At 45.0% G+C, this 22,073-nt stretch overlaps 1 pseudogene across 1 annotated transcript in view; it reads right to left on the bottom strand.

Moving 5' to 3' along the window:
- Positions 1 to 6,700, bottom strand: part of LOC144768037 (epidermal differentiation-specific protein pseudogene) — a 44,149-nt pseudogene extending 37,449 nt beyond the window's left edge. The window contains exons 1-2 of the transcript XR_013598427.1: positions 6,682 to 6,700; positions 4,497 to 4,560 (exon numbers count right to left, since the gene is read on the bottom strand). The product of XR_013598427.1 is annotated as an epidermal differentiation-specific protein pseudogene (transcript). The remainder of the gene's footprint in view (positions 1 to 4,496; positions 4,561 to 6,681) is intronic.
- Positions 6,701 to 22,073: the final 15,373 nt, after the last annotated feature.

The following is a 22,073-nucleotide window of genomic DNA, read 5'->3' on the forward strand; positions in this document are numbered from 1 at the left end:
ATGTGGCCCAGCTGTGGCAATTTCTTGGGAAAGCCGCCGTTTCATCAAAGTTATTTCATGAGATAAAAGTGAGTTGGCTCTGAAAATAAAATTGTCCAATGTACCTGCTACAGAGCCACCCAGGGACGGTGCTTTTCTCCTGCTCTCCCGTCCAGCCATTCCCCTGCTTCAGGTGTAACGATGCTTGAGGGCTGCCACAAAGCCGACTCTCCATCCGATTGAGGCCGGCACAACTAAGAGGGGTGGCCCGGTCCGGTCTCCCTCGGTCTCTAACGGGCTAAAACGGGCCCGCCCTTGGCCCGGCGCGCGCCCGCGCGCATTCCGCGAAGCAGTGGGCTTGGCTGATTATATACAGTGAGGCAGGTGAGGGGGCGGGAAGAGGCACACAAACTGCTGCTCCTCGCAGTCCCGTTGGAACAATCACCCAGAATGCCAAAAGTCCAAAGCTACTGCTGCGAGCAGCTCCCGCGGAGCGGGGGCCGCGAACAGTTTTATCTGCAGCAGGTGAGGGGGCGGGAAGAGGCACACAGACTGCTGGTCCTCACAGTCCCGTTGGAACAATCACCCAGAACGCCAAAAGTCCAAAGCTACTGCTGCGAGCGGCTCCCGCGGAGCGGGGGCCACGAGCAGTTTTATCTGCAGCAGGTGAGGGGCGGGAAGAGGCACACAAACTGCTGCTCCTCACAGTCCCATTGGAACAATCACCCAGAATGCCAAAAGTCCAAAGCTACTGCTGCGAGCGGCTCCCACGGAGCGGGGGCCGCGAACAGTTTTATCTGCAGCAGGTGAGGGGGCGGGAAGAGGCACGCAGACTGCTGGTCCTCACAGTCCCGTTGGAACAATCACCCAGAACGCCAAAAGTCCAAAGCTACTGCTGCGAGTGACTCCCGCGGAGCGGGGGCCACAAGCAGTTTTATCTGCAGCAGGTGAGGGGGCGGGAAGAGGCACACAGACTGCTGCTCCTCGCAGTCCCGTTGGAACAATCACCCAGAACGCCAAAAGTCCAAAGCTACTGCTGTGAATTGTTCTACATGCAATCTCACATCTCACAGAGGTTTTTTACACCATCCCTACTGGTTCACCCAACATTCCTATCTCTTCTGACTTTCTTTTTCTTCTCCTATCATGATTTTGAATCTCTCTCAATTTAGCTCTTTCAGTACTTTCCTAACTCAACTATTCACCAATCTCTTCCGTTTTTTGCCTTGGTTATCATCCACCTTTCATTCTCTCTTGTATTCTCATTCATCCCCCCCCAAGTGATTGTTTTTTTAGGGAATTATGAGTATGACGACACAGATTTAACAAAAACAGTAGAAGCACTTGCGCTAACACCCGGCTTGTTGGTGTGTGACAATAATGTAGCACCTGCAGATTGTGTTTGAGTGAGCTAGATTAGTGGAGGTCAGTGGTATCCTTTTTGAATACCCCTGACCTGTCCTTCCACAAAATAGAATGTGACAACTGTGCTCCGTCGACAGTCGAAGTGGATAGCTTATATTCCTGCAGGTGGAGTGGGAAGACCGGGACAGTGAAGTGAGGGGTGTAGACACAGTGCTCCTTTATGTATTCCAAGAGGCCTTTTGGATAGCAAGATGCTGCTGCTGATTAGTCTTCGGAGTACTGGCAACTGGTGGATTGCAGGTGTGAAGAGTGTAACTGAAAACTCTGGTTGAAGGGGAGGAAGTCTCTATGTTAAGCCTACCCTGTTGTCTTTCCCAGGTTAATGCTTTAGCTTGGCAGATGACATGAGGTGCAGAAACAGGACACCACTTTGTGCATCTGGTGTAGGTGCCCCAGGATATAGACAACACTGCTGTGGGATGCCTGATTCTACAGAAAGGCTTGTCTGGAGTACAGCCTAGAAAGAACACTTTCTAGGCTGTAAAAGTGGGATCCAAACCACCCACTTTGTTACATGGTAATATGCCCTTATCTTCAAAATATTTTTGGGGTATTGATATTTTGTCAATGAATGGCAACCTCTAATATAGGGGAAGCTGCCTGCGTGCACAGCTATGGGGGAACCTCAATAGGTTTTGTCTGACAAAACCTATTGAGGTTCCCCCATAGCTGTGCACGCAGGCAGCTTCCCCTATATTAGAGGTTGCCATTCATTGATGTTTATACTCTACGCTGGATGGAACAGACAGCGATACCTACGTAGCACGCGACAACCTGTTAAATTAAGATAAATTTGCAACATATTTGCTGTGCGAGTCCTAATCTCCAGAAGTATTGATATTTTGGTCATGATATTGCAGCCACTTGATAATATATACTAATTATTTACATTTTCCTTATTTTCTAATTTTATTAAGGTCATTTGATATCCCATGCTATGATATTCTGGACTACAACTGTAGGCTTGAAGATCTATCTACATTCCCTGATTTCTCCTACCAACATATAAATACAAGGATGGCTAAAGTTTATGCTTCTTTTGTTCATCAATTTCCCAAAAGTTAGAAGACTTGTGAATGCAGTTTTTTTCCATTTTTGTACGTTCCTCCACATCTCATCAACAGTATTTAATTTTTATTTTTACATATGTACCGCAAACTCAACCCAAACGTATTGGAGAACTTTAAATGAGCAGCAGTTACCTTACAGATTCATTTCTTTTGCTTTTTTGATTTCAAGTGCATGTGACCCTCCAAAGAGATGGCCACAAAATATAGAGGTTTGCAGCTATTTACTCTAGTGTAACTATCTTCCACTCTCAGGTTTCTGAATTTCCCGAACTTCTTTGGTAAAAGATCTACTCCTTTGAGACTACTAAAAGTTGCCATATTTGATTGAGAATTCTCTATTTGACATTCATAGACTGAATTATTTCAGAAGGGAACAGAAAGATCCTGACAGGGTCTCAGTACCAAGGTTCATGGAGAGACTATATCGTGTGGGCAAGGGGCAAAAGAGATCCCACAGAACTGAACAGTGGATCCTCTATAGCTAGGTCTTTCGGAGAAACCTCCCCTGCTTTCAGAGGATGTGACGTTTTCAGACCCAGTTGACAAGAAGGTGGAGCCTGCCCTTAAAAGATCACATTCAAATCTTGGTCTTGAAATGAGGTTCAATATTTACTGTCTATACCTCCCACACACTTGTTAAAGACTTTCAGTCTCTATCCGCCAACATTCAGAAAATTGAGGATTACTCTCAACAGATGGGAGGTTGAAGATTAAAGCCAAGTATCTCTTAGACCTTATGTTTGACAGCTTAAGAACTTCAGCATTGCATCAGCAGTGGCAGTAGCTGTGGGATACCATCTATATCTCAGAAGCTGGAAAGTGGGTGCCATCCAGAAGAATTTTCTCTTAAGGGTGTCTTATTCTGTTTTATTCAGACAACAGGCTGTTTGAAGAGGAACTAGTGGAGGTGTTGCTGAAATCACAGAAGCACACTCAGCCTTTTCACTACACACAGATGTCAGCTCAATGTTACAGGAAAAGGTATGGCAAATATAAGAAGAGATCTAACTTTTACAACAATAAGTCAAGGGTACCAACCTAGAGTTCCCAATCTAATACTTCCTCCCATAAATCAAACGCCCACCCAGCTTGTCTACCTCGAGGCTGAGACTGGATGAAGGTGAGAGCTGCATGACAGAAAGACAGTGGCTCTATGCCCCAGCTTCAGCCCTTGTTGCCCGCGGCTAACAGAACAAGAGGTGGCTACCACCTGTGGCTAATACAAGAGCAGACTGGTGCATTGACTGAGGCTATAGAACAAAGGCTGGTGCACCACACACGTATTCACATCTAAAGCAAGTGGGCCGCTGCACCATTTATCAAAGAGCAGGGAAAAGGGCCCCTAGACCTCACTAATCCTTTTGGGTTCCAGAGTAGAGTGCTACTCATTGAAAAGTGCTTCAACGCCTCACCAGGGATAGTAAGCGCTATATAAATGCAATTACAATTACATCGGATGGAAATAAAGCATTTTTCACGAGCCACATGTCCCCAGTCAGAGTGAAGAGACACTAATAGCCAGCTCCAGCTCAGAAGATAAATAAAGTTCCTTACCTGAAACAAAGGAGTTCTCTCTCACTCTGTCTACGGTAAAAGGGGGCTCCAGCATACCCAGTGAAAGTGAATGGAATGGCACAAAAAAGACTATGGAAGTGCTGCTGAGTGAGAGGGGTTTGTGGGAGGAGATCCTTGGAGTTATGGGAAGTGTACAAAGGCTTAGGATAGGTTGAACAAGGGGCAGTGGAGCTGGCATATTGCTCATGTAAGAAAGGAATGGGACGAGGAAGAGGAAGTGGAGGCAATAAGTGTTCCTTGTTAAATGTATGAAAGTGCTATTTTAGTACTTGTTGTTTCTGTCTTCTAGCAAAAAGAATTCATGCACTGGGCTCGCAAAGAAAACATGAAAAACAATAAATACATTTGTAAATTTCTTTATCTAATAGAATGGCACTAAAAAACAGGTTTTGACGTGTCTCAGTTTCATTAAAGTTTGGAACAGGAACATGTGTAAAATAAATGTACCTTGGGTGTAGCTCTCCTTATCTGTCGGAAGTGGGAGTCTGCGTTTCCTCCTTGTCTGTCAGTCCTATAACACAAAATAATACAAAAGGTTAACACGCCTATAGTCTGTGTGAATCCTGCTGAAACATGGGAAGTGCTCGACTAATTTGTAAATCTTCACCACCCACCCACCTATAGGCAGGGGTGTATTAGCAGAGGTGCAGCAGCTGCAGTGGAACTGGGTCCCAACTCACCTCAATTAATAGCTGTAATACAAAACTCAGAGATTGGGGATCTAATATTGTTCATTGCATTGGGGCCCATAGGATCCTTGCTATGTCACTTCCTCTAAGTAGAACTTGAATTTGTACTCCTAACCTTCAGCACTTTACATTTCTCACTGTAGCACCTTTTTGATGGGATACAACAAGCTTTTGCCCAGTGAGGTAAAAAGTTGATTGAGTGCTTCTATAATGCCCAAACATGACCAACTGACTCACTTTCACAGGTGCACACTTGGATACCATGACACTAACTACCTCGCTCACTGAGTCACTCACTAACTCACCCGCAGAAGGGTTTGCGTACACCCTCACAAAGGCATTCACAGTCATTCGCTCAGAGCACAATCAACTATACTTTTACTTGCACACTCATTGACTTATTCGGTTACTCATACTCACCCCCCTATTCATAAAGATAATTCACAAATTTCCACATATGCACTCTCAGCATTAAATTATGCACTAAAATTCGAAAAACACCCACTTGTGCACCCACACTTTTCCACACTTAGTCACCGTCTTTACAATCACCTGTGGTCAACCACAAACACACACACATACACACATCCATTGACACTGGTTTGAACCTTCAATGTCACAAAACTGCACATGCGTTCCCCTGGTGTGACCCTTCAGTGTCACAAAACTGGGCATGCACCAACTTCCATGTTCACTTGTATGCACACACACACAATTGAACCTCCCATCCTCCCAGTCACCTGTCCCCCACAGGCATTGTTCTGTCCTTCTCTCTATCTGCACCAAGCGTGAGATGTGGAGGCCCATGGCCCCTTTCTCACTTCTTCTGTTGTCCCAACTTTTTATCCATCAGCAGCATCATTATTATTATTAACAACATGTATTGGTGTTGCAGTGTATGTTAGTGTCACGTGTGAGGATGCCACTTAGTGCTTAGCAATAAAAGTGTGTTGTGTTTGTCAGTGTATTACTTTGTATCATCTAGTGGTTTTTAGTTTGAGAAAGTGTATCACAACATGCGCAAATGTCAATGTGCTCAACAAAGTAAATGTTGTAGTATCTGCGGCTTAATGTCTACCTGGCCTTAATGCACTAACACATGCAAACACTGGCATGACAAATGTTGTTTGCAGCTGTTAGCACTTTATAGCCAGACCTATTGGCTTTGCCAATGCATGTTAAAAGGTCATTTATATCCATTGGGAAAGCATTTTCATCTTGGATAATCCCTTTCCCCACATCCCTACGTCCCTAACAGGGGTTTGGTGACATTACATTGTCTGTCCCACCCTGGAGAAGAATTTACTCCAACCCTTTGCTGGATCAATTCGAGGACCCATTCCAGGCTGAGAATGGGTGTAATTTGTGAATGTCCACAACCTCACCAGTTTGTGAGTGTGCACAAGATCTTAAGACAAGCAATGTATTGATTGGCCGATATTCATCACTGCTCAGTGATTACTACCATAGAATATACATAATTGTGCATACAATCACTCATTAGTAAATACATTGCCACATGCTACATATTATTTTGTGCTTACCTGACAAGAGTAAATAAAGTAAAAACAAGGGTTTAGTCATTCTCCCATTATCCGTGCTTGTGCGTATGTGTGGGTGTGTATACGTGTGTGCACGTGTGTGCGCTCACTCATGAACCTGTTTAATTCGATTTATATGTGACATGTGTGTTTGTGTGGGTTTACAGATATGTATTTGTATGTTTGTCTGCATGAGTGTTATGGATTTCAGCATGCATGCGTTAGACTTATGTGGATGTGGGTGAAATGCATGTATGTGCTGTGTCTGATTTATTTTTTCGCGAACTATAGGCAGAGTGACAGGGCATCACCAACACAATGACGATAGGAGCAACACACCTACTCCTTCTCTCTGACTATATTAGTTCACAAAAAGTGCTAGCATCCATTCACAGTACTCACCGCAGATGTCCCCTCTTCAATCTCTCCTTGCACTTGCCTACCAGACACCCTCTATATAAGGCCAGGCTTCTGCCCCTTCCAGGCCTCTGGGGCACTATTTTCCATATGTAATCAGCCCCCAGTTGAGTTTTAAGCAACTTTCTAATCGAATCAGTTTCTAAGCATTCATTCAAATTTCTAATAATGCAAATATAAGCACATCTCTTCAGGCACACAGGATATATTCTCAAAGTCACAAGTGTGAATAAACCAACCCTGTCCAATGTGCTCAGACGCTGATTCACAGAAGTGGCTCGGTTTAGACGGACGTAGATCAGCAGGAACTGGTGACGTGTAAGAGCCCTCTCACGACTAGCTGCACAGATCGAGATCCTGACCTCAGTCAGTGATTGTTGTAAGTATTATATCAAATAAGTGATCGGTTCACCCCACCACAGGGTGAAAGTGCTAAATGCGAAGTTAATGAAAGATTAAATCTTTAAGTTAGAAGACCACATGGTTTGTATAATGGGCAACTTTCCAGAACCATTTATCAGACCCTTTGCCTGCATATGGTCACTCTGGGCCCGATTCACAGAACTAACTTAAGACAAAATCCTAAACTTACTACCATTTTGGTATTCACAGAAGGCACTTACTCATTTTGGTGTTCACAGAAGGCACTTACTCATTTCGGTATTCACAGAAGTTAAGAGTCCTAACTTTAGGACTCCTAAATGCCTACTGTGAATACTGAAAGTCTTAAAGTTGGGATTTTTCTCAGTTTAGGAGTAGTAAAGATAGGACTCCTAACTTCTGCGAATACCAAAATGAGTAAGTGCCTTCTGTGAATACCAAAATGGTGGTAAATTTAGGATTTTGTCTTAAGTTAGTTCGGTGAATCGGGCCCTCTGTGTCCAGGTGACATCTTGTGCACATAGAGTCATCGGAACACCTTTGTGGAGTGACATGAGTATCTGAGTAAATTTAGGTGTTTTATCCAATGCACCCTCTTTTAAATCTGGCACGTAGCCTGCTTAAAAGATATCTGTCTCACCCTTACAGAGTGAAGGGAGTCATTTAGTTATTGAATTGAAATGAAATAGTATCTTGATCTCTGGGACATGAATGGTGAATAACAACATCAACTAGTACGAATACTGGCCACTAACCTCCTGCTGACCCGAACCACAGAAAAGGATTTCCAACCATCTGTCTTTATTTCCTTCAGCCATTGAGTTCAATGAAAAAGGCTCCATCCAGGTAGTAAGAGCTATAGAAATATCATTGACATTGCCACATACAGGTAGACATAGCAAGCACAGAAATACACCGGTTGCACATAGATTCAGCACAAACAGCCTAAGCTCCTTCAGCCTAAGCTCCTTAGTGCACGCCTGTCTTTGAATACATTAGCAGCTTAATGCCGGACCTTTTCCCTTTGCCAATGCTTCTGTGGGTCTTTGGTCAGATATGGTAGCAGCAGTCACCACTGGAACAGAAGAGATGAAGGCTTCAGAATGTATTATAACACAACAACACCCATGCCAAGAAAGCTAGATGGTTCAACACCGAACTTCGAGAGTCCAGACGCACTTGCCGCCACCTCAGACAGGCCTGGAGGAACAACAAATCCAGAGAAGCCCACAACAACTTCAGAGCCGCCTCCAACGCCCATCACCAACTCATCAGAAAAACGATGAAAAAAGAGATTGAAGACAGAATCTCCACTCATGCACACAACAGCAAATAACTATTCAACTTCATCAAGGAGTTCGCCCAACCCAGTAGCGAGTCCACTGACCTCCCTCCCTCACAAGACCTCTGCGACAAACACAGCACATTTTTCCACCACAAAATCAAGAGCATCTACGACAACTTCGACAAAGACAACCAACATACTGAACCCTCACCAACCACCTCGACACCCGAAGCCAGCGATCGACAACTGGACAGCCCTCATCACCAAAGACACACTGAAGACGATGAAGTCAATCCACTGTGGTCCCCCACGGACTCCTTCCCCCACCACATTTTCAAAAGAGCCGCCTACACCATTGCACCCATGCTCTGCCACACCATCAACCATTCCCTGGCAACCGCCTTGTTCCCTGACGACTGGAAACACGCTGAGATCAACCCCCTCCTGAAGAAACCCTTGGTGGACCCCACCGACCTCAAAAACTACAGACCCATCTCCCTGTTCCCGTTCCCAGCGAAAGTCATTGAGGAAGCCATCAACAGCCGACTCGCCACATTCATCAGAGAGCACAACATCCTCGACTCCTCCCAATCCGGCTTCAGAAAAAAACACAGTACGGAACCCGCCCTCCTTGACGCAACAGATGACATACGTATCTTAAAAGACAAAGGAGAAACAGCAGCCCTCATCCTCCTCGACCTCTCAGTGGCGTTCGACACAGTCTCTTACCGCACCCTAACACGCAGACTCCATGATGCAGGGATCCAAGACAAGGCCCTCGACAGGATCTGCTCCTTCCTCTCCAGAAGTACGCAGTGGGTAAGACTCCCCCCTTTCCTTTTAGACCCTACACCTACCCCCTGCGGAGTCCTCCAGGGGTCCTCCCTCAGCCCTGCACTCTTCAACGTCTACATGGCTTCACTCGGCCCCATTGTCAGAACCTACGGACTCAATATTGTGTCATACGCAGACGACACGCAACTCATCCTCTCCCTATCCAACGAACCCAATACCGCCAGACTCAACTTTCAAGAAGTATCGAAGCCAGCACCAAATGGATGAAAAACAGCTGCCTGCAACTAAACACAAACAAAATGGAAGTACTCATCATGGGCCCAAACCCAGACCCCTGGAACAATACCTGGTGGCCCCCTGCCCTCGGAAGCCCGCCCACCCCCAAGGACCACGCACGCAACCTGGGAATCATCCTGGACTCAGAGCTCAAAATGGACCGCCAGATCAACTCCGTCTTGTCCTCTTGCTTCCATACCCTCCATCGCATATGTAAGATCTTCAAATGGATCCCCCTCGAACACAGAAAGACCGTCACTCACACCCTGGTCACCAGCAGGCTCGACTATGGCAACGCACTCTATGCCGCAATAAACAAAAAACTCACCCGCAAGCAACAGAACATCCAAAACGCAGCCGCAAGACTGATCCTCAACCTGCCAAGTCACTGCTACATCTCCCAGCACCTGCACACAGTTCACTGGCTCCCCTTCGAAGCTAGAGTCACCTTCAAGATGCTAACCGCCACTCACAAGTCCCTCCATGACACCGGGCCAGCATACCTGAACAGCCGACTCAAATTCCACGCACACCAAAGGACCCTACGATCAGCCCAGCTCTCCTACGCCGTGGTCCCCAGCACCAGGAAAGAGCAGATCGGGAGTCGGCTACTTCTCCTTCTACATGGCCAGTGCCTGCAATGACCTTCCGCTCCACCTCAGACAGATAACATCGCTCCCCATCTTCGCAAGAAACGTCAAAACCTGGCTCCTTGACAGACCCCCTTCTTGATGGACTGGAACCTGCGAACCCCTCCCACACCCCCAGCCCCTTGAGACCCTTACGGGTGAGTAGTTCCGCTTAACAAACACCTGATTTGACACCTGGAGGTTGCACTGACTTCGCTACTGGGGGAACTTGTTATGGTCCTCCATACAGGTAAGATGCAGTGCAAAGAGAAACTCAGCATGTGATATGGGATACCAGTGTTGCACCGATGTGATCATTCCCATTTTTGTCCCACATCCAAGCAAGAGGGAATGCTTGTTTGTGTCCAACCCAGACTCTGTCAAACGCAGCACAGTCATTCTCAAGAGGGACAACTGCTAAGAAATGTGTCAGTTTAGTGCTACACAACATTTAATATCGGTCTCAGCTTAAATCCCTCCTGTGGAAGAGGGGGCAACTGACAGTCAGAACTGATGCAGTTTGACAGCGTTCATACAGTTTAATGAAGAGGGGAAGCAGAGGCTAGAATCCATGCCTCCAGAAACAAGCAGAAAAAATCTGGCTGCTACACTTCAGCAGTCCTCGACCATGAAAAGCAGTTGCAAATGCCTATGAAGACGATGGTGCGTCAGCAAATATCCCACAGACTGAGCAACCTTCAAGTCAGCCCTCAACAAATACCATCAATGTGTAGAACACAAAAAGCTGCTCCCTGATGGACCCCACCAAAGTCAGCTCCAACCACAACAAGGAACTCTTCTAAATCATCAAAGGGTACTCCTGCCTTTTAGCCACTGAGAACACCATCTTCCCTTCCACTACAACACTCTGGCTGACTGCTACCACAAGATATCCACCATCAACAGCAAGTTTGAAACCGAACCCACTGACCTCTATACCTCTTTACGCCAAATGATTCCACCCGCAACCATCTCATGGAAACTGCTGACCACACAGAGCACCACATTGATCATGAACTCCATCAACTCTAGAGCATCCATTGACCTCTGCCCACCTCCTTTTTAACCTCGGGAGTAAGGAAATCAGCTGTGAACTCACCTCCATTCTCAGCACATCAATCACCACCGCCACCTTTCCCACTCAATGGAAACACGCAGAGAACAGACCCCTCGTCAATAAACCCTCCGCCATAGTCCTTGGAAGGCCATTAACTTCTAACACAACAAACACCTGGAGAGCAAAAATCTGCTGGACAACTCCTGACCTGGGTTCCGCGCTGACCACAGCACCAAGACAGCCCTGATTCGCCACTACAGACATCATCAGGTCCCTCCTTGACCACTGGGGTACAGCAGCCCTGATCTATATCTCACCACACCCTCATCAAAATACTCTGCCACATTAGATCCAGAGAGACATCCTAAAATGGTTCAGGTCCTCTCTCACAGCAGTAACCAAAAAGATCTGCTCACCACCCTTCACTTTAGAACTTAAGGGCATCATTTGCAGAGTTCCACAAGCCTCATCACTCAGTCCCACCCTGGTCAACATGTACATAACACCCCTGGCTGACATCGTCAGAACCCACAGCATCAACATTGCATCCTACACAAAAGACACCCAGCTCATCCTCTTGCTCTTGGAAAGCCCCCACCACCACCAGTTCCATCTGATACAATTGCAGTAGGAGCATTGCCCGCTGGATAAAGACCATCTGCCTGAAGCTCAACAAAGATAAGGCCTAAGTGTTGAATTTTGGGAACAACACCTCCCTGTGGAATTACAACTGGTGGTCCTCCGTTCTCTGACCCACACGGATAGACCACACCCATAACCTCTGCATTATCCTGATCAGCAAACTCACCATGAAATGTCAGATTAACATAGTTTAATATGCCTGCTTCCACATCCTCCCCATTCTCAAAAGAACTTCAAATTGCTCCCCGCCTGCACCAGGAAAGCAGTTGACCAAGCCCTAGTCACCAGCCAGCTGAACTACGGCATTGCGCCCTACGCGCTCCGAATTTCGTGGTGTGCCCTGCATTGCATTTTGCGATGCAGGGCACGCTACAAAATTCATTTTATTTATTAAATTGTTTACCTACCTCCAATTATCCATATGCCGGTTTTTAGCACCCCCCACCGTGCCCCTTCCCTGCCCCGCCTCTCTGCCCCACTGCAACTCCCTCCACTGGCCGCGGCTGTCCACTGGCTCCCCATTCAGAAAAGATTCCAATTCAGGATGTTAACAAACGTCTACAAGTCCCTCCATGACCAAGGCCCAGCATACATCAACCAATGCCTGAACATTCATAAAGTCTCCAGACACCTGCACTCGACCTCTCTCGCCGTCCTCACACTCTCCATATCTGCCAAAGATAGAGTAGAGGATGCTCCTTCTCTTACCTCACCACCAGGAGCTGGAACAACCTACACCTCCAAACATAATCCTCTCTCCCTTAATTCAGAAACAGATTCAATATCTAGCTCTTTGATTGATACCAGCAGGAACCCAGAGCCTGGTTACCCTCATGGGTGAGTATCTGCACTCTTCAAATCTGAGTTGATTGATTGATTGGATAAAGATGAGTGAAAAAGTTGTTTCAAAGTTAAAAACAATGAAATGTGCTTTTTTTCTAATCATGAAAATGTCAAACTGAAGTGGTTCATTTACTATTTGACAAGTTGGGATGCTTGCTTTAAAATGGAAACATTAGAATTTCTAGAGCAATGCAGTGCTTATTACCTCACCGCCAGGAGCTGGAACAACCTACACCTCCAAACATCATCCTCTCTCCCTAAATTCAGAAACAGATTCAATATCTAGCTCTTTGATTGATACCAGCAAGAACCCAGAGCCTGGTTACCCTCATGGGTGAGTATCTGCACTCTTCAAATCTGAGTACATTGATTGATTGGCTAGAGATGAGTGAAAAAGTTGTTTCAAAGTTAAAAACAATGAAATGTGCTTTTTTTCTAATCATGAAAATGTTAAACTGAAGTGGTTAATTTACTATTTGACAAGCTGGGATGCTTGCTTTAAAATGGAAACATTAGCATTTCTAGAGCAATGCAGTGCTTATGACGTCACACTGGGGGTGAGTGTCTGAAAAGTTTCAGTGCTATGTCCATCACCTCCTTGTGTTTGCTTTGTTTGCCCTAATTTGGCAGGGTGCGGTTCAGACTTCGTTGGCTTTTCAAACCAAATTCTGGTGCTGAGGGTGACTTAAAAAAGTGTAGATTTCGCTAATTTAGCTTTTCACCAAAAATCGAGTTCCCCACCAATAATTTCATCCACCACCTTTCTTCTAAAGGAAGGGGCAGCCTTTAAGTGGACACATTAGAAGTAGTATTCCAGGTCCTAACAAAAGGAGTCTAATTAATTTGAGTCTCAGGGGGAAAGAAAGGGGGTTACAGGCCGCCCTCCACTCAAATCATAATACACAACTACAGGCCTGTCACCACAAGACACTCTTAGTTTAATTTAAATATATAGCTGGTCAAGTGATATGAAAAAATTCTTATTCATCACCGGCCAAGTAATCTTTGGCTATTCACAACCATACGAGTGTCGAAGATTAATATGGTACTCACGTAACAAGACTGTCGCTCTACCATCACCCATCAACACGTGTTCATAGGAAAAAAGTGTGGAGAAGAGAGTGAGCCCCTCACGGAAGAACCGCCAATCGGATTTACCTGATTAGCAATTGTCAGTAATCCCAATTATCATCATTGGTGACTCACTCTCATAACAGTGGGAAAAGGAAACGAACACCAGAAAAAGACCAACAACATGTAACAGTGCTTTTTCTCAACATCAGCCCCACAATCTGCTGATTGCTGTTATAGTCACGGGGTTGACGTTTTTACCTTCGCTATGCTCATGTGCACAATTAACACAAAAACAACACAAACCCCCAGTGAGAACAAAAACGTGAATCTCACACATTTAAAAATGGAGGGATTCACTGGCCACTCTGGATTTATTCTGGGCTGTGAATCCTGCCAGATTAAAAATGACTCACACCATATGTAGTCTCAGGTGGGTCATGGATGCCAACATGTTTCGTTGCCAATACTTTCCGCAACTTCTTCAGGGCAAACGGGGGTCGCCCACTGTATATTAACAATTTTTACACACACCTAGGATAATAGAAACGACATAAATTTAAGATGAGCCCAGGGTTAAAAACCCCAATTATTTACAAATGCCAACTGAAATCCATGGTAGTGGTATTCAAAACAACACAAAACACATAATCACCTGGGGTTAGCGACTTTCTCGCATACCTGCTACCCCTTTAAATGCCAGTATGTTTGTGTCCAACAGGATCACGTATTAATTCTGGAAACCCGCTGTCGTCAGGTCTTCTGCACAGAGAGGCAAGAACAAGAACAATAATCAAGTTCAGTTTATACACTGAGGTCGGTTAAAATGAAGCAACTGCTGTGTCAGACGTCTCACAACACTTTCAGCATCGTGGTATGGTTGTGGCCCGCCTACAACTCAGACAGCGCCCCACCCATCAGGAACCCCTTGGCGGGCGCCCAGTTATGCAAGCTGACACCCCCGTTTGCCAACAAAAGGAGATCAGTTCTACTCCAACTTGGAAATTTTCTAGCAACACCGTGGCACTGGTGAATATCGAGTGGCTAAATCTTTGAAGAAATTCAAAGTAAGCCTAACAAAATCCCAAACTATTTGGGAAGAAGCTATACTGCAACAACAGTCTTTGAGGACTGACTGCATTACTCAGAAATGGTATTTATCAATCATACAATCTTAGTCTTTCTCAACTCAGTCTCTGCCTTGATGCAATGATCACTCTTCTTCACAATGTTCAAATTTGTGATATCATTCTAATTAGGCTAAAGATGAGTAAGGCAGAATCCCTGCAGAAAAATATTTTGAATGAATCTGAATGTGAGAATGAAAACAATGATTTTGTCATTTCATTGCAGAGGATCATTCAAGGACAGAAGCCCGTTTACAGCCCATTGTAAGCTGGGACTCCTGCCATGGTACAAAATTCATCCTGAATAACACAACATCTGGGGTGAACAGAGCGAGTAAGACTGGTCTACCTATCACAAAAGTGGTTATTTCTTCCAATCTTTATTCTCACAACTGGTACAAGTACTAGTACAACAGAATGTATTGTGGGATAGCATAGGAGCAAGTATTTCACACTCTGTTCTCACTCATAGGTGTTCTTACTTCTATGCCTACTCCACCACATACTAGTATTACCGTTACAGGATTTTGAAGCTGATTTACCTTTAGCCCAGGATATAAAGAAATAAGGATAGCAGTTGATATTTCCACTAAATTCAGCCTCTTTTCCCATGTCAAATAGGTACCATTAGCAAGTCAAACCAGCAAATTATTTCTGTCACACTTATGCCCCATGACTGACTATTAGGGTGTCATATCTCAAAGGCCTCGGTCATCGAAGTCATAAGCTCACAGTGTGATTAGCCTTGCGTCCTATGCTTGCGTCCACTCAGTTTTCTGCACTTCAATGGTAAAAACCTGAGTACCTGGGGCAATATTAGGCTTCCCTCCCAAGCCGGTTAATATGTATTAATGGGTCTGACGTATACTATGAGGTGCATTCAGTGTTGGATTCTATGATCATTCAGTGCATGATGCTGTATCTTCTAGACTGGAAAGGATATAGTCGGAAGTAAATATTCCTGGAATTCGCACAGCAGATTTATATCCTTTGACTTATACAGAGATTCTACCAGTTGCATTCCAATAAAGTAGACCATTCAGGAAGGCTTGCAACATTAACTGATGGTGGACCACACACACACAACTCCAAGCATCAAACTTGGTCATTGGCTCCCAAATGAACATAGACATATCATGGCAAAACACAGAAAAAATGAATCAAAGACAATTCTTGCATGCATTTAGTTTCCTTTTGTGATTGCCTCAGGGATCCGTGTTTTTTATACGCGCTCAACTCGCGTTCAGTCGCATTTGAGCAGAGCGGTCACTGACCTGTGTTGGCTCCGAGCTTCACACGAGCCTGGCTTTTCTCGGAGTTTGTCCCCATTGTGGCGCTCCTAGCGCTGGCGTCTGGGCTTCCCTCATCGCCCTCACACGCTCACACACACGCTCCTGGTATAGTTTTTTCCTTGTGTTTAGCAAGGTCACTGACCTGTTGACTACAGCATTGCTGAGGGTGTTAAAACTTTTGTGGGAGTTTCGGCATATCTTGAAAGATTTTCTCTTACTCTTCCAACAGTTTAATTAGACCTAGGTAGCAGTCATTTAAACCAGGACATATTTACACTCCATGCCCCCAGGTGCATCTGGAGATACCAATAGCCAGAAAATCTAAAACATTGCACTTACCTCTCCACAAACTGGTGCACCCAGTGGTTTGCTGGCTACAGGATGACTTCTGCTGACTCTGCCTGCACAGCTATGAAAGTGAGCAGCTAAAAATTGTGCCTGAATCCATAAGAAGAAAAATAAAGCATTACATTTAAGAGTAATAGGGTGAGGGGTTGATGGACAGAAAAATAAAACAACACAATATCAGTGCATAGGCAGGAAGCTCTTGATTATATGCAGCAGGAAGTGGCCAGTGTGATCCACCACCTGGTGATGAAACATGGATGTTATTACCCTAGAGAATGGCACAATAACCAGTAATTTAATGAGAAGCAGGATAACAAATTGGGGGGAGGGCTATAAGGGCAAATGGCTTTAATTCTCCAAGGATGGCATCTGCAGCAGAGCCAACTGCAGAGATCGCAGTGGGTGCACTTGACACGAATAGAGTGGTATGGCTATTCATGTCTCCTTTTCTTCTTCCCCAAATAACTGCCAGGCAGCAACCCACAATCTCAGTGACAGATGCTGTATATGCAGAACCCGCAACTCTCTTTTCACCCTTTCCTCAAGGTCTCACAACCAGCCTGTGCTACCTCTTGGCTGGGGGATGCAATCTGTGTGAGAGAAAGTGTTTAGTCTAAGCTCAGGATACATACTACCTGGGTGATGACCCTCAGGTAATGTTTCCTAACCACCTCAGCATTTCATAAAATTGTCGAGTGAACACTGTTGGTAGCAGAGGAATGTCTTTCCAATTACACCCTGCAAACCTCAAACCATTGCTACAAAACACTATTCCTTAAATGTTATGCACTGTAAAACTCTAGGACGCTCACAATGCCAATATCTTACTATCCTCCATTCCCACTGTTGGAAATTGTCCTCTCTGCAGGGTCACCCACAAACATTTTGCCTTCAACTTTTTGCTGAATTCAGTTTTGTTGGTCTTTGGACTCTGTGCACTTTACCACTGCTAACCAGTGCAAACGTGCTTGAGATCTCTCCCTAAATCATGGCATAATTGGCTTACAACTGTTTGGCATATTTAATTTACTCGTGAGTCTCTTGTAGAGTAGTATACCATATACTCAGGACCTGTAAATTAAATACTACCAGTGGTCCTGAAGCACTTTTTGTGAGACTTACTTAAGAAGCACATTAAAACATGTCCCAGGTCAGCCATTGCAGCCTGAATGCCGTGTCACACTTTTACTTTGTGAATTCCTCCCAGACAATCATGCAATAGTGGTATTCAGAACAATATCAGGTTCAGAACAAGCCTGTTTCCACCTCCCTTTTCTGCACTAGAAATATGTTGCTGCAAAAACTGTGAGGTCCCTCGTTGCATGGATCTATCGCGTGTTTTTGCAGCAAGTCTGCAATTTCTTTGTCTATAAAATTGCATTCTTGTAGGGAAAAATGGAGTTGCGCGGGGAGCTCGAGTTGAAACGGAGGAGAATAGAACTCGAAGTCAAATCCCATGATTGACTGCAACACCCACGCATCCTGAGTCAGTTTCTGCCAATTCTGAAGAAAACGCTGTGTGCGAGCCACCAAAGGTAGAGAAGATTGGTCCGCTACACTCACCTGAATAGAGCAGGCTTTAAAGCCTGTTCTATTGCCGCAGCTCTGGTACCGCCCTCGATTGAACGTGCGACGAGAGGGGTAGAAAGTGCCTCCACTCCCCTCTGCCGCGTCCAAAGTCGCCTCTCTGGGGGCCTTGGTTGAATTTGCAGCCTGACGAGCGGCCCCCGCCTCATCCGGCCCTGCTAAAAACACCTTGCTGGAACAATCGTTTGATTCCTGATTGCTCCTTGTCGAGCAACATAAAGATTCCAACGTATTTGGACACGTCCTTTACAAACCGATCTCCAAAGAGATTTCCGTCGGCCAAGGGCCCGGGTTCCGCGTTCGCGAGTTTGGTGAGATTACTATCCATTCGCATTAGAAGAGATTTGCGCCTTTCGGCCGAAATCGCGCATTTGGCATTCCCCAGTAAGCATATTGCCCGTTGGGTCCAGCCCGCGAGGATGTCAGGGTCAACAGGAGCAGAATTTTCCCTGGCCACAAGGGCCATCTCCAGAATTTTTGCCAAAGGACCAACAACGTCCAATACTTTGTCTTGGCATCTGCGCCAAGCGCGGTCTATACCTCTCTTCGGGTCCTGGTGAATTTCTTCAAAAAAGTGAGAAGTCTCACGTCAATTTCCGATGTCTTCCCTACTTTATCAGGGATGTCCGGTCGAGGACATTCTGACCGAAGTCGGTTGCGGACCTCCCTAGAGAAACTCTTTTGGAGATTTTCGTGTAGATAGTCCGAAACTTCAGGAGGCGGACTCCAGTCCAAGGACCGGGGGTGCATTATGTCAGTTGGGTCAAACGTGAATAGTGTATTTGGAAGTTCCGAAACTGACGTAGTGGATGTTTTCGCCCTTTTTGGTGGAGGAGGCTGTTCCTCAGAGGTATCAGTGTCGGTATCCGTGCTAGTAGAGGTGGTATCAGTGTCTACGTGCACCTTTTGTTTGCTTTTTGCCTTGCCACCAGCATAATAATGTTCGCCTGCCGCACTGTTGGGCAGCGTCGACAGGGCTTGCGCATGTGGCCATTGTCACCCTGCATCTGTGCCTCTATCAGAAGCCGAAGCTTCAGATCTCCCTTTCTGCAGCTCCTTGCCGTAACCATGGTGCTTAGCGAAGCTCTCAAGCTGCTTCTTGATTGGTCTTAACGCAGCTGCCAATGCCTGGTGAACGGTCTGAGGAACCGTCTTCTCAATGGCTTTGTTAACTGATGACTGGCCTGAAGCGTCCAAAGCCTCCACCAGGAGATCTTCTATGACAGTCTCAGTCTGTCCGTCATAAGCATCCTCCTCATCCTCATTAGGGTATCTCACCCAATCATCCATGACCCACAATAGGGAGCAAGGTAAGTATTGCAAACACTGAATAAAATATATATAGCACTACTTACTAGGAAGAGTACGGGAGGGTCAGCCCACTTGCACACTAGAATAACAGTAACACTCAATAAAGTGGGATTAGCTGTGCCTCAATTGGCCAACTGGCAGGATAGGGAGGTGGATCTGAGCATAGCCGCACTTGCATCTGAATAGGCTATGTCCAGTCTCTTCACAGTAGGCCTAACAACCCTGTATTGTCACCGTAGCTAGCCTGGAGCCAGGGCAGGGGAGTAAAGAAATTACAAGAACTTTAAAGAACCTTTCTAGAAGTTTCTACCACTGTCCAGGAGAAGGGCAATAGGGTATTAACATAGGAATGTTATACCCACTCTTCAGTTTACTACTGGACCTGTGGAAGGACTCTCAGAGGACTGCCTGCAGCTGTGTCTTGCTGGACACTCTGCCAGACTGCTATTGTACCTGGAAGCACTGCTTTCCTACCAGGAGCTTAACTTGAAACCTTTAGATCAGCCCAGCTGTTGAGCCTTGCATATTCACCTGCACCCAGGTTTGCCAGAGGCTTCAAATGCTAATTTGCTGGTCTCCTGTTCAGAGACACAGGGACATAACAGACTCCCACTACCTTATATCTGCACCTGAACCCCACTTTAGTCCTGCACCCCCAAGAGGTTTGGTAATAGATGATGCCTAAATCTGTGGTACTTTGGAGTTTGTGGTCCAAAGACAAAGGCTTATTCAGCCAGCCCAATGTAAAAATGTCCATTGCCCTGGACTGTATTGTATAAACAGCACCGGATGGGTATTATGACTTTAGGTTTAGATTACTGATGGACTCTATTGATTCATTTTCCTTAACATGATTGCATGGCAGACTGTCCCAGTCTTATGTTATTAGCAAGATCAAATGTGAACAATTGAAGAGATGAGTAGCAGTAGAGAAACAATTAACAAACATGAAGGGATTCACATTGGAGGTCTTTTATAAGGACTGGAATCCTGCCATTCCCATCATGGGTCGCTGTATGTCAAAATATGGAGCTAAGATAGTCTTTTAATAATTGTAGTGCTTTTTTGAGTTCCTTTCTAACTCACAAGGACAACATGCAATTTATATGAAAATGCACAAGCAAATGTTCTTCTTAGTTCAGATATGAATATCCCTATCAGAGTTAGGCATGGAAGCAGGCCCGGATTCCCGGTGTCTCCAATTTTGTGTTCACTCATTATTAAACCCTTGACAGTAGCAATTCAGGAAGATGGACAAATTGCACCACCTCCAGACAGCATGTGTCAAATTAAACTATACTCTGATGATAATATACATTTGTAAGCCTGGAACAGATAGTGTTGAGGGTGTTTGAATTATTCCAAGAGTTAAGTATATAAATTAACCACTCAAACACAAAAACGTGGTGCTTAATTTGTATTTGGAAATATCATCAGACTCAATTTTAAATTTGTACAATGATGGGAAAAAGAGCTATTTAGGGATATATGTATTTGCATATTTAGGAGATCTTTATGATCTGAAAGATGTGCCTTTACTGAAAAAGATAGACATCATGATGAATTGGTGGTCTACATTAGGGGTATCTCTTCTAGGCCATGTGATCCTGCTTATGATGTTGAATCTTCTGTTGTTTTTTTCTTTGTTTATGAATGTTCCTTGTGTTCTTCATGAACAGTTTTTCTGGAAAGGTTTATTTTGGGAAATTAAATACCCCACCCTGCACTGCCTAATTTATTTTTGTCAATGGAGGGGGGAGAATTATCACTTCCGACATACAGTTCTAATATTTCTCTGCTTTTGCAGCTTTTTGTTTAGTTTAAATACATCGAATTACATAATGAAAATACTATGTTAGGCATGCTTTCCGAGGAAATATGTAGTAACATGGTATTTATGTCTAATACCCCCATTAAAGGTACTAATATAAAACATTGGTCTGTATTTTGAGAAGAAAATATCAACTTTCTACGCAATTTAATATACCTCTGATGTAAATGGAAACTACATTGAGTGATTTGGTGTTGGTAGAATATGCATTCCCAGAGAGAGCGATTAGGTGGGCTATGAGCCGGCTCAATAAAATAAACAACTTAATGTCAGGAGTTTTCTGAGTTGTATATACAGGATCAGCTTACAGCAGACAAATAATTGTGCTGCTCCTATGTGAACATAAGAATATTGGGGCATATTATCAAGGACAGGCGATACATTATCGCCGCTTAAAGGGGCAATAATGGCCTTGATAATATGCTCTATGAATTCCAATCGAAGCCCATGTTAGATGTGAACACAAGGCAAGTGAAACCAGCACCCGAGAACCAGACAAAGGATTGCCAGAACTGAACAGAAAGGGGCAGCAAGAGCAGAAGCATCAGAAATGGGCAAATTAGCAGCCTTTGGCCTTGCAGGTAAGAGACGTGGGGCCGGGTGGTGGGGGATTTTGACAGAGTGTGATGAGGGAAAATTGAATAAATTATACATTTTTCCTCATCATCGTCTGTTGAAATCCGCCCCACCCGGCCCTACCACCCCACCACCTTTACCTGCACGGGCCATGGCTGCAAATCAGTGGGACTAAAAAAACAAGTGCAGAAGAACTAACAATCGCTAGGAATATCAGGGTGAGAGGTTAAGTTATAGCAGAACCATGAGAATATGGAACAGGTGTATGAGAGCAAGGAAGATCAGGACAGCATTGGAGAGGACATTGAAAATCAGGATCAGAGCAT

This window comes from Lissotriton helveticus, chromosome 7, assembly GCF_964261635.1.
Source record: "Lissotriton helveticus chromosome 7, aLisHel1.1, whole genome shotgun sequence".
Classification (NCBI taxonomy): domain Eukaryota; kingdom Metazoa; phylum Chordata; class Amphibia; order Caudata; family Salamandridae; genus Lissotriton; species Lissotriton helveticus.